This window comes from Hipposideros armiger, unplaced genomic scaffold, assembly GCF_001890085.2.
Source record: "Hipposideros armiger isolate ML-2016 unplaced genomic scaffold, ASM189008v1 scaffold_77, whole genome shotgun sequence".
NCBI lineage: Eukaryota > Metazoa > Chordata > Mammalia > Chiroptera > Hipposideridae > Hipposideros > Hipposideros armiger.
Window position 1 is genome coordinate 3,477,803 of NW_017731427.1, and position 12,523 is coordinate 3,490,325.

Consider the following 12,523-nt stretch of genomic DNA (forward strand, 5'->3'; position numbering starts at 1 on the left):
CTCACCAGTAGACAAGGCCAACCACACAAGAAACCACCTTCTCTCTGCGTCCCTCCCACGCACCCCACTCTTCACCCCTCTAGACTCACCCAAATTAGGGCGTAAGCACTGTGAAGTTAGCGCATGTTGGCACTGGGCCACCAGCAAAATCACACAGGGGATACGCGGATGTGGCAGGGCAGGTGTGCACACACGGGCGTGTATAAAAACTCCCAGCCGTGCTTTCAACTCCTTTGTGGAGATCAGAAAGGCTGACCTGCAGAAGTCAGGAAGGCCCACTGTAGGGAGCTGGGACCACCGAGTGAAGCCCACTCCCAAGCCCCGACGACCCACAGAAACTGTGAGGGAATAAACACTTGTTGCTGTAAGCCACTAATTCTTGACGTAATCGCGTATGTATCAACAAATGACTAACAGAATGCCTCTCTCCTTTTCACCATGTCAAGAACAGATAAGGCTCAAGTTCACCTCTCCTGCATATGTATTTCATACATATTTCTTTTCCTATATGCTCCAACCTTTAGCAAAAGTCTTTCGGCCTAGCCCCGTGGTACTAAGGTACACAGAGGGAGGTCAGGGAGTGTTAAATGAGGTATGTAGTTTAAAACGAACGTGAAGAGCAGAATTGCTACCGAACCTCTGTAAGATCCAGAACTTAAACTGACATTTAGATTTATGCCTCTCCCACTACCAAAATCAGGTCTGATACCACTTACAATGAAAAACTGACATAATAAAATCAAGAGTGAGTAAAGAGCTAACTAATAAAAAGATGAGGTGGAGAGTTTTAAATTTAGATTCGTATGGAATCAAAAAAACGTCTTCATGTTTCTGAAAAACCTCCTTGTTTGGAAGAAGACATGCATTTTTCCAGGCCCCGGGAATTGCTCAGCAGCTGACCTGCCTCGGAGCTCACGGGAGCCATGAGTTTGTTCCTGTCCAGCCAGGCCCAGAAATGTTGGCCGCCCACACTGCTGACAGCCCCCGAGCCGGTGAGGCGGCCACACGATAAGCACGCAGACAGCACAGGCCATGGCGCTGAGTGAGTCGGAGCCTTTCGGCCGCACTGACCACCATCACTCCCTCCGGCCCTCCCGCCACAGGCATGTCAGCCCGGAGGGGTGGGGGCTCTGGCCACAGGACTCCAACCTGATCACGCTCCACCTCCAGAGCATCTCACAGGCCATGTTTAGCTCAATCCTAAAACAGCCTTCCCCAGCCAGAGGCCAAGGACACACCGACACCGGCGGCTGGAACCGGGAGCTCCCACGCCCAGTCACATGGAGAAAACAATCCCCACTCACATCAGAGAAGAATATTGTTTCTATTCCAGGGATACCCATGTTCGATTTCAAATATCCAATTCAATTCTGCCTGCAAGTTAAAAATTACAGTGTGTGCCTAGTGCTTAAGTTAGAGCTAAAACAATCACTGATAAACCAGACTAAGGGATCAAACCACGGTGACCATAAGAGAATAAACAGATCAGCCCTTCCATTATCAGAGTCCCACCATTCCAACACTATGTGTGAAGATGTATTAAAGGCAATATAAAACAACTCATGGAGGAAAATAAACTATAAAATTAGCTCAGCCTTCTCACCTGGCTATTTCTTTTTTTTTTTTTTAATCTTCTTACACTGCAAGTACTATTTTGCAAATACAGTACATTGATCCAGTAATACAGTTAATTTTATGACGATCTTATATCAACCACCTCTGACAAATGAATCTTTTGTAGCCAGAAAGATTTTATACAAGATGTTAAAATTTAATATATCTCCTTTCAAAAAGTGTTTTTAAAATCAATGTTTTGTTACCATTTCTACCTAATTGTTTTAAAATTTTTTTAAGAAAGAAAATTTTAATTGGGACAGGAAAATAGGATAGAAGAAAGGAATGCAGATTTTATGAGTGAAACAGAGAACGGGAAAATTCAATGCCATTAAAAGCAGACACATAGGATCGTTTGTATCTTATGCCATTTGAAAAGGTTGTTTTATTATCAGTGTAACTAATCACAATGAAACCATCTCTTATAACTAAAGACATTATAATGAATTTTCTTTACAGCTACAGAGAAATGGGATTTGCTGTTTCACATCAAACAGAACAGGCTGTATAAATTCTTCTTCCTATTTATTGTAAAATATAATTTCATCTATAAAATCAGTCATGAAATATTAAAACTGAAACAACAGAATTTATATCCTTTACTTAATTTAGTTTAAATGGTCTATTCACTAAAAGAAAAAAAGAAAAACGGTGGGGGGGGACAGGACACACTGATAAGAGCCCCTACTTTCTCATTAAATGTTTCCATTAGACACTTTATTTTCAAGAATTTATAATGCAGCCATAAGAAAAGCATTCCATGATAAAAGTTAGTATACTTCCCTTAAATTTGCCTTTCATCTTTTTCAAAAGGCAAGAGAACGAAGCACGTAGCAAATCTACGCTGAAGGGAAGAAAATTAGGAGAATAAAATTAGGAGAAGAAACACATGCTACATTTTACACTGGAATTTTTAAACACTAGCGAACAAGAACAGTGAGGTACAGGTGAGGAGGCCTGTGTTTTCATCCCAGCTACACCAACAAGAAGCACAGGACACATGGGAACCACATAACCATTCTAAGCCCCAGTTTCCTTGTTCGGAAGTGGGAGGAAGGACTAAAATTCCTAAATTCCGTGAGAAAAATCCCTCACTCATAGTAAGGAACTGCTGGACAATCAGCCAATAGAAGAAAAGTATTCTTGGTAATGGCTGTCTTTCATTCCTGCAAAAAAAAAAACAGGGGAAAAGGGGTAGTTCAAAATGTAAAGCTAGGGAAAATATCACTTTAAGAAAACATCTAAAGCCACGTTCCACAGTGCTCTTTCTTAGACAGATTCTCTGGGCCCACCAAAAAGAGATGGAAGACAATGCCTGATCAAAGAACTGCAGGGGAAAAAGACTAAACTACTAATTTTGGAAGAAATCTGGAAAACACTGTAATTCCAAATGTCAATAAGCTAACATCCAATATAAAACTATCAAGTCTCAAGACACTTGGAATATAAATTATTGGGTATCGAAGGTCTGAGCGTTAAGGAAGTGTATTTAGAAAGGAGAACTTCAGTATTAAATTTTAAAAATATAGTTCTAACATTTATATAATAAGGTTAATAGTTTTTTTCCTCTGTGTGGTGAAATGATAGGTAATTTTTTCTTCTTCTTCCTGGCACTTTTCTGTACTTTGCAAAATATATTACTTTTGGGGGAAAACTGAGGGGGAAGCTTTAAAAAAATCTTTACATGATTGAATGAAAAATGATGGCTGCTTCAAGAGAGAATAGAAACCCTAAGACAGAGCCACATTTACAATTGTGGTTCTTGGACTAAATTCAGAATCAAAACAAATAAACAGTAAAATCAGGGGGGACTCGTTAACAGTCAGAGATGCTTGGGGTCTAATTTGGTCAAATCACCCACAGACACCAAGAAATTTACCTCGGCCCATCGGACCTCGCACCGAACTCGAGAGTGGGGGCAGGAGGACCAGCACACGGGCACAGCTGGCACCCAGGCCTCGGGTTCGGATACCACTCCACTAAAAGGAGCCTGGGCTCCTCAAATGTGGGGCCAAGGTCCTACACTTGGGGCCCAGAGCATCTTATTATGTCAGAAAGTGAGCAAGTTCATTTTAACAATGATGCCACAAAGACACAGGAGTCAGATGGAAGCGATTCCTACTGGCCAGGTCCTACTGGGACAAGTTGAGCATCGAAATAATGAAGTGCCGTTAAACCATTAAAAGCAGTAATGAATGAGTCCATTTTAATGATGGGAGACACAGAGACAGGCTGATGGGGCAAAGGATGGAACAGAATGCTGAGGGCCCCCTGGGAAATATGGAGGAAGTACAGGACACAGGAAACCCCACTGGCAGAGGCTGTACCTAGCGGCCAGAAGCACGGATGGATGCTGTGTCTCCCTACAGACTGGGAGGCGGAGCGGAAGGGAAAAGTCAGTAACCGTCCGGTGGGTGAACCAGCACCGTGCCAGGGTGATGGAAATTAGCACCCTCGGGAGGGCAGCCAGCCATGGGGCGCCCCAGATCTGTCACCCCGGGAAGAAGAGGACGCCCATGCATCGCTGCGGCCAAGACACAGGACCCACAGGGGACAGACAGGAAACAGCCGAGGAGCACAAAGTGAGAGATAAAAGGAAAGCGAGGAAGGCTGTACTCTTCACGACGCCAATGTCCTGAAAGTCAGACTAGGGGGACGTGCCTGAAGAAAGCAGGCTAAGGAGACAGGACGCCCAAATGCAACACCTGTTTGCAGGCTGGCCTGTGCTGGCTGGCAATGCCCTAAGGACATTTCAGGTCAGCCGACAGAAAGGGTTAATGTCTGTGTCAGGTTGATGGGGGGGGGGGGGGAGCCCAGCCAGCTGGGGAAGCACTATTTCCGGGTGTGTCTGTGAGGGTGCTTCTGGGTGGGGTCAGCACTCAAATGGGCAGATGGAGTCTAGACTGCCCTCCCCAGTGCGGGGGGCGGGGGGGCACCATCCAATCTGCTGAGGGCCCTTGAACAAAACAAAAAGGTGCAGAAAGGGCGAATTCGCTTTTTTTCTGGGACAGCCATCTTCTTCTGACCCCAGGCATCTGCACTCCTGGTTCTTGGACCTTCGAGACCCAACTGAATTGTATCACTGGCTTTCCTGTTCCTCCAGCCTGCAGAAGACTGGGAATTCGCCTGGGACTTCGCCGCCTCCATGATCATGTGAGCCAACACGATCATAAATAAATATCCATCCTACTGGTCTGTTTCTCTAGAGAAGCCTGCCCAATACAGGTTTGGTACTGAGAGAGGCCCTAGAGGAACAGGTATTAAGGATGAGTTTCTGAATTGGCTCTGGGGTTTCTGGAACTAGCTCTCTCATCTGATTAAAGATACTGGTGACTCCATTTCCATTGCAGAGAGGGCATCTGTCTAGAGTCTACACTGTGACCTGTACAGATACACAGACTATCTGCACCAGCAGCCACCTGGAAGCAAAGCTCCGTCACTCTGTGCATGATAACTTACGAACATTTCTGGAAAGCTAAGGAATATGATGACTTTGGTTAGTTGGCTCTACTATCATTGGACAAGTGGGGCAGGAGACAATGAGCTTGGGGATCAGACTCCCCAGCCACAGCACAGGTGACCCAGGATGTCCAGGTATGTCTTGGGGGACAGCCTGACCTCTGCAGCCTCGGGGCTGAAAGGGCTGAAAATCAAACTCAGAACCTCACTGGGTGACTGGCCACACTGGGAAGCACACTGAACTCTCAGCCACACAGGGTGTCTACTATTTAGGAAAGAATAAGGTTCTATAAATTGGGGTACGAGGGAGGGAAGACCCTGATGAAGCTGGAGATCCTGAGCCCCAAAATTCTTATGAGTTTTCTTTGCCAGTGGAAGAGGTCTCCCCATCCCCCGGGAGGTAGCAGCCTGCCAGCTCCTCTAATAAATCTCATTTCATGTACTTATAAGTGAAAGACAGTGCATTTGCTTCTAAAAGTCTTGAGTGGAAAGCGGCACCTACGACTCCATCTCCCCTGCCTCGCTGTAGGGAGGGTGAAAAGGCGGCTGGGGGCCGGCCAAGTGGCGCGATGGTTGGGAGCTGGCTTGGGATGCCAGAGGGCCCCGGTTCGGATCCCACATATGAGGGCCAGTGACACTGCCCTCTACAGCTAAGATGCTGAACAGCAGCTCAACCTGGAGCTGGGCTGCCCTGAGTTGCCGGCGACGGCGTGGGCTGCAGCCCCTGTGGCAGTGGGTTGCCATGGGCTACCGTATGTAGCCAGCAGCCAGCATGAGCGGCCAGCAGCCGCAATAAGCGGCCGTCCAGAAGCCAACAACTGATGTGCCTCGCCTGGGAGGAGCGCAATGATGGTGCCAACTTGGGCCAGTGAAGCAGCGTCCTCCACAACTAGACTGAGGAACAAAATGACAGCAGCTTGTCTGTTCCCCTTCCCCCAATTCCCCAGCACTGTTTCCATCCCCCCAATTCCCCAACAAAAATCTTTAAAAAAAAAAAAAAAGGCAGCTGGGAGCCCCGCACCTCTCGCGGTCTGCTGGGAGGGAAGGCCTGATGTAGGGGGACAGCTAGCCAGTTCTGACTCAGACCAATCCAAAAATTATCCTAGTGCCTGTCACTTTACCTTTAAGGAAGGCTCTAAGACTTACAAAACCCTCTCCTGAGAAATGAGGCTATCCAGAAGAGCACACCTGGGTCTATTACTCCACATTTGTAAAACAAGGGAATTAGAGACAATACCATTCATTTACAAATTTAGCAAATCATCAAAACAGGAATCCCCAGGTCCTACCCATGGAGACATTCTGATTAAGAAAATCTGGGGTGAGGATAAAAATCAGGAGTTATCAAGAGCTGTCTGCGTGACTGAGGGGCCCGCTTTGGGACCCACTGGATTCAGTCCCTCCTGCCCTCAAAAGAACCAACATATACTAAACATATATTTACCAGACACAGAGCTGAGCTGCGGAGGAGAAGAGGAGGAAAAGGGGAGAAAGAAAGGGAGGTCGGGGAGGAGAGAAAACGTACTGTCCTAAACAGGGCTGTCACACACAGCTTCCAACACCAGTCATCTGCATCACACTTTGCAAAATTATTCTGCATGTCATTTTAGCAAACTCTCCTCTCTCTAGCCGCCCCCGTGAAATCCTAGGTCTTAAACACCACCCACAGGGAAAGCCAGACTACGAACCATGAGAAGTCTTAGTGAAAACTGATCTCATTTTCTAAAAGACGGTAATTTCTACCACTTCTCCTTGATCTCAATTTTCTAAGCTATTTTTAAAAGTACATTATCACCTGAGTTTAAATTCTAATGGTTTTATAAGTATATGCACTCCTCTAACTGTGATTCCTCATTCTATAATAACTGATCCAATGATTATATATCAAATTCTGATCCATAATTCACAACCAGCAGGAATCCCAACTGAACTGTATGCTGCAAGAGAGTGTCTGCTGCTTGTTCTACAGTTTAAAACACAAAGTTTCCATTTTCCTTGGGCTTTGGATGCAGTGGATGAGTATACTGGTGTTACTCCAGCTGTATCAAAAAGTGTCTTTTCCCTACAAGGCTTCTTATCACCTTACTTGTTTTTATTTCAAACTATTTGGGTTTTTTGTTGTTTTTTAATGAAAGGAAAAAAGCACAGCATATAAAACAAAAGAGAAGTATGAAAATCAAACATTGCAAAGCGCTCGGAATTAAGACAGGTTATCTAGCTTTCACAAAACGCAGCTGAAGCTAGAAGAACTGTTTCAGTTTAGAACTCAACAGTCTGTTTTAAAACTCCTGTTCCACAGTCGCCCATAAGGGAATCTGAGGAGCACATGTGTACCGGAGGCAGACGTGCCTGTTACTAAAGGACCCTCCTGCGCTGTCAAATCCTTAATGAGGGGCTGACTCTGCTACAAAGTATGACATTACATAATTACAAATTTGTGACAGTGCTAGGTGGTTTAGACAATTGTAGCAGTCGGAATATCAAACGAAAATAGCAATGCCATGATTCATAGGACATGTAATTTGATTTAGGACTTCTAGAGCCATATTTTTATTTTCCTTACACTTACTAATTTCAAGGAGTGACTTAAAATGATGGCTTACAATAAGGTTTATAGTAAAGCAATGTGTATTTAAGAAAAAGACTTCATAATATGGGATAAATATGACACTCAAAAAAAAATTATCAAAGGCTAGAAAAAAAGCAGGAGAGTAGAGTTCCCCAAAGTGCCCTTTTTAGCAACCAATTGCCTAAGCCAAGGAGGATTTTCCAAATCTTATGACATGGTACCACCACTTCTAATAAACTGGAAGGTGCAATCCTTAGACCCAGAAACAAAGTGCAATTACCTGTTCTACTTTAGGGACTTGTCATCTCCTAGAATAAGGAAGTCACGTATGCTGGTTTTAAAACAAAGTAATTGAAAGCAGCAGTGAATCTACCCTCCGCCAGGCCTCCACACTCCCATTCCTACAAGGACTTTTTCTCCTTGTAACTCCGACACTCAGACATACTCTGTCTATGACTGTCTACCTGGCAGGGCTTGCAGGCATCAGATGTGGGTGTCCGTGGGCACCTTTCCCCCTCATGAAACTGCAGCAGTAGTGATACAACCCCCAGAGGCGCACTGTGGGCCTCAACCCTCAGCTAGCTGAGTGTAAAATTAGCACATACTGACTGGGCTTCCACCAGTGCATGGGAATAAGAGCTCACAGCAAGTGTTAACAATCATTAGCATCAAAACCCCTCTTCTTTTGGAGATCTCCACTCCTGAAACTACTTTGTATCATAACCCTGCAAGAATGTATCTCTGTGACCAGACACCCATATCTTTTTCATTCAAACAGTCCCTGTGTAGAAAGATGTGCAAAAAGAGAAAAACGTGAATGTTTGTTTTGTGGACCTGACTGACCTAAGGAACGGTTCAAACCCCGTAGAGAACGTTGTATTAGTTTGAGCCAAAATGACAACTGCCAGGAAGTAACAGCTCAAATGCTCCAGAGAGTAACAGTTTTGCAGCAGGTTTTCTGAATTTGCAATTAAGGAAAGAATACAAGGAAGGCAACATGAAGGTGGGAGAAAGCAAGGTGGGGTCCGATTCGGGGGTAGTTAAGAGCCTGTGCTCTCTGGAGAGGGATCATGCCCTCAAGGGGTAAAGTAGTGCTTCCAGCATCTCAGGGAAGCAATGGACAGCGCTGGCTTAAGGCAAAGACGACTTTTACTAAAGAAGTTACAGGCCTGGGGCGTGACCACCCACCACCACCCACCCTGTTAGGAAACTGATGATTAGATCACCCTGTGAGGTTACTTTCCCTAGAACCCTGTTTTCATCCAATTTTTTAAATATTTGATACAAAAACTAATTTTTATATGTGCAAGGTGTTAAACATAATGTAACAAAACCCTGACTATAGATCACAGCTTTGGTGTCTCTATCACCTTCCCTCCACTAACTTGGAAGTTTGTGTTTGCAATTTACCTGTTTTCTTTACTATTTACCACATCTGTATTCCTAACAATATGCAATTTTATTGTGCATGTTTCTAAACTTAAAAAGTAAATAAATAATGGGGGAAATAATATGTGCTTTCTTCTGGAAATAGCTTTTTTCCCCTGGAGGCGATGTTCCTGACACTTATCCCCTGATGGATGTGGCTGAAATCCATTCGGTCTCACGGCTGTGTGGTCCTTAAGTATAGGAATACACCATTTATCCATTCTCCTGTGATGGACATTGCTTCCAGTTTTTTCCTTTTACAGACCATGCAACTTTGGGCATTCTTGTACATGTCTCCAGGCACTCGTGCACATGAGTTTCTTTAGGGGAATGGTCTGCCCATTTTAGCATGCATCACATCACCGGGACAGCCTGCTAAGGCTGACGGCTAGCCCATCCCCAAAGTTTCCTAACCAGTAGGCCTAGGGTGGGGCCCAAAAATGTGCCCTTTTAGTAAGTTCCCTGGAGATGGTGGGAACACCACGTAGAAGCACTGCTCTAGGATGAAGACCCAGGAGTGGAATCACTGGATCAAAGGGTGCATGCAACTTTAACTTGACCAGATAATTCCAAAGTTATATGGTACCAATTTACACTCCCATCAGTTGTAAGCATTCCAGCTGTTTCCTACCTCCCCCACAGACACTGTCACATGTTTATATCTTTGTCAACTTAATGTATGACACTATATGCCATTTTGGTCCTAATTTGCCTTTCCCTAGTAATTATTAATAAGTTGAGAATCTTTGCAGTCATGTTTCCTCTTCTGCCTATTCCGGTAATTTACCCATTTTTCTATTGTTCTTATTGATTTGTTGTTTTTTACCGTTCTGGATACCAAACTTTTATCAGTAATATGTACCAAAAATATCTATTCTCACTTGTGACTTGTCTTCACTTTCTTGGCTTCTTTTAATAAACACTAGAGGTCAGTGTTAATGTCATCAACAACCGATCTTTTCCTTTGTGGTTTGTTCCTTCTGTGATTTATTTAAAAACCTCTTCCCCACAGCACTCATATAACCACTGTCCTACACGGTCTCCTAAATGTTCCATAGTTTTGCCTTTCATGTCAAAGCCACTCCTTGTTGACTTTTTGGTTGATTTTTGTGAATGACATGAATTAGAAATGTATCCCACCCTCAAAAAAGTGTCCTGTTTGGTAAGAGCCACAGGCGCCGCCAACTTGAACTTCAGGAGGATACAAAAAGTGCCCCAAGTGAAACGTTGATTAGGTGTCAACCACTACTTTATGGAGGTTTATTCTGCTCTCTCTGAGGCAAAAAAACACCTGGAAATTTTCAATGTGAAAACGTGGAAGGTTATTAGTAAACCAGTCAGACTATGATCCCCAGCTCACCTGCTGGGTCAGACTCTGGGCTAGGCCCGGCATGTCGGCAGAAGCCCCCACGGTGACCCTGACGCACCTCCAGGCTGAGAACCACGGAGGGAAGAGCAGAAAGACTGGCCTGTAAACCAGGAGATCTGATTCTAATCCTTGCTCTGCCACTCATCTCCAAGGCGGATTTGTCACTTAGTTTCTGTGGGGCTCAGCCTCCCTATTGGACACGAGGGAACCGGGACAAATGGATGCGACATCCGTCCCCCTGATCTGCTAACTGTGAGGGCACTCATCCCTACACAGCCGAAAAGAGGAGAGGGTACCAGTGTGCCACCACACTGCCCCTTCATCAAAATGAAAATGTCTTCATCAACTGGTCTCTGAATCAGGTTTAACAGCTCCAAACTAACTTATTATTTTGAATAACATTGTGCTTGCTTCAGCGAAAGCCTCTGGGAGATGACTAGGTTTAGATGAGGTTGTGAGGGCTGGCTCCCAAGAGGGGATCAGTGTCCTCACAAGAGGAAGAGACCAGCGTTCTCTCTTGCTCTCCGCCATGTGAGGACACAGCAAGAGGGGGTCATCTGCAAGCCGGGGAGAGCCCTCACCAGGAAGCTGCAACTTGATCTTGGACTTCTCGACCTCCAGAACTGAGAAAGAAACGCCTGCTTTTTCAGCCACCCAAGCTTCAGTGTTTAGTTACAGTGGCCCAAGCTGAAACACTGCCAGTGTCCCCTCTGGTGTGGGATCTAACAGATAGCTCAGAACCAGGCTCCTGTCCCCGAATAAAGAACGTGAGTGATCAGGCCACAAAAACTATTTAACAAGTATGAAAAGCAAAGAATTTTAAAACGTACAGCGCTAGATATTTCCATAACTGCGTAAGAAACACAGCTTCATTTCATCTCCTATTCATAAATTTATACACTGGGCTTCTCCTCACAACCTGTGATACCTGTAAAAACCAATCTCAGAGGATATGGAATCAAAATCAAAGAGTCTGTTTTATACAGGTTAGGGCACTCTCCTCTAGTTAAACAAACCTAATGAGGATGACTGTTGAGAGAACCGTCCCATCAATCAAGTGAATACCCGCTAATCCATAAGACCTAACCTATCTTAAATAGGTTCTCCTGCAAGCTCTCGCCACCCCTTGCCAGGCAGTCAGACATAAAGTCCCCTGTGTTCCCGTATCTCCATTTTACCCCTTAGCAAAAGGCATGACATCTATTTGCGTCTGTCGCCTCAACCCGACCTTGAAATCATCTAGGGCGTACGCTGCTCTCTCCAGCACCTGGAATGGTGTCTGCACAAAGCAGGCGCCAGTGTCTGCTGCTGCAACCTCTCTGCTCAACACAGTGGAACTCTGTCCTATCCCGCAGCTTTTCTGTAAATCGGACATCAGTCCAAAACATTTCTTTAAAGGCACCAGCAGCAATCGTTACCACCAATAATCGCAAGTGCTTCCCACATCACACAGGAAGACGGGAGCTACCCGAGCCTTGCCTGAGTTTTTCAGACGTGCCAGCAGGAGTCAGCCACTTCACCTGTAGCAAACTTGAACCAGAGGGAACAACAAGCACTTGAGATGTGAAGCCTCACGTTCATTTTGGTCAAATGATTGAACCTGGGTCTCAGCTGGTGGACAGGGATAGTAATGCCTACTCTCCGAGGCCGCTGTGCACATGACGTGTACGGGGTGCACAGCATCACACGAGCTCCCCTAAGGATGCCCCAAGCCGGGTACGGCGCTCCGCCTGGACTGACACCTCACCGCGAAGCACGTGCGCACTGCAGCCAGGGCCTCGGGCGCGGCCTGTGCAGCGACACCTCCGCCACCACTAAGGCCACGGCTACCCAGAAGGTCAAGACCGCCTACGTGTGCTTGTGGAGGCTCACCCTGGCAAGAGAGCCTGTTCTAGGGCTCCCCCACGACATGGACGGACTCTTCAGAACTCAGTGCAGCCGACAGGGGTCGGCAGCTCCCGGCACCCGCCGCCACTGGACTAACCTCCAGAAGGCGAGCAGCGCGCTCGGGGCGTGCTTGCCGGCCGGGGAGAGAGGTGGGTGTCTACCGGGACAAAACCGGGGGTGCACACGGCGGGGGGCGG

General features: G+C 45.8%; 1 protein-coding gene across 6 annotated transcripts in view; it reads right to left on the bottom strand.

Moving 5' to 3' along the window:
- The window catches only part of ZNF407 (zinc finger protein 407), a 376,221-nt gene that overhangs the window by 362,876 nt on the left and 822 nt on the right, over positions 1–12,523 (bottom strand). For 2 of the 6 annotated variants that reach the window (XM_019643393.1, XM_019643395.1), the window contains exons 1-2: positions 12,312–12,392; positions 90–256 (exon numbers count right to left, since the gene is read on the bottom strand). The exons of 3 other annotated variants lie outside the window; for them this stretch is intronic. The gene's annotated coding sequence lies outside the window, so the exon portion shown is untranslated. Of the gene's footprint in view, positions 1–89; positions 257–12,311; positions 12,393–12,523 lie in introns of those variants that run through there. One more of the 6 variants, XM_019643394.1, reaches the window with a different exon arrangement.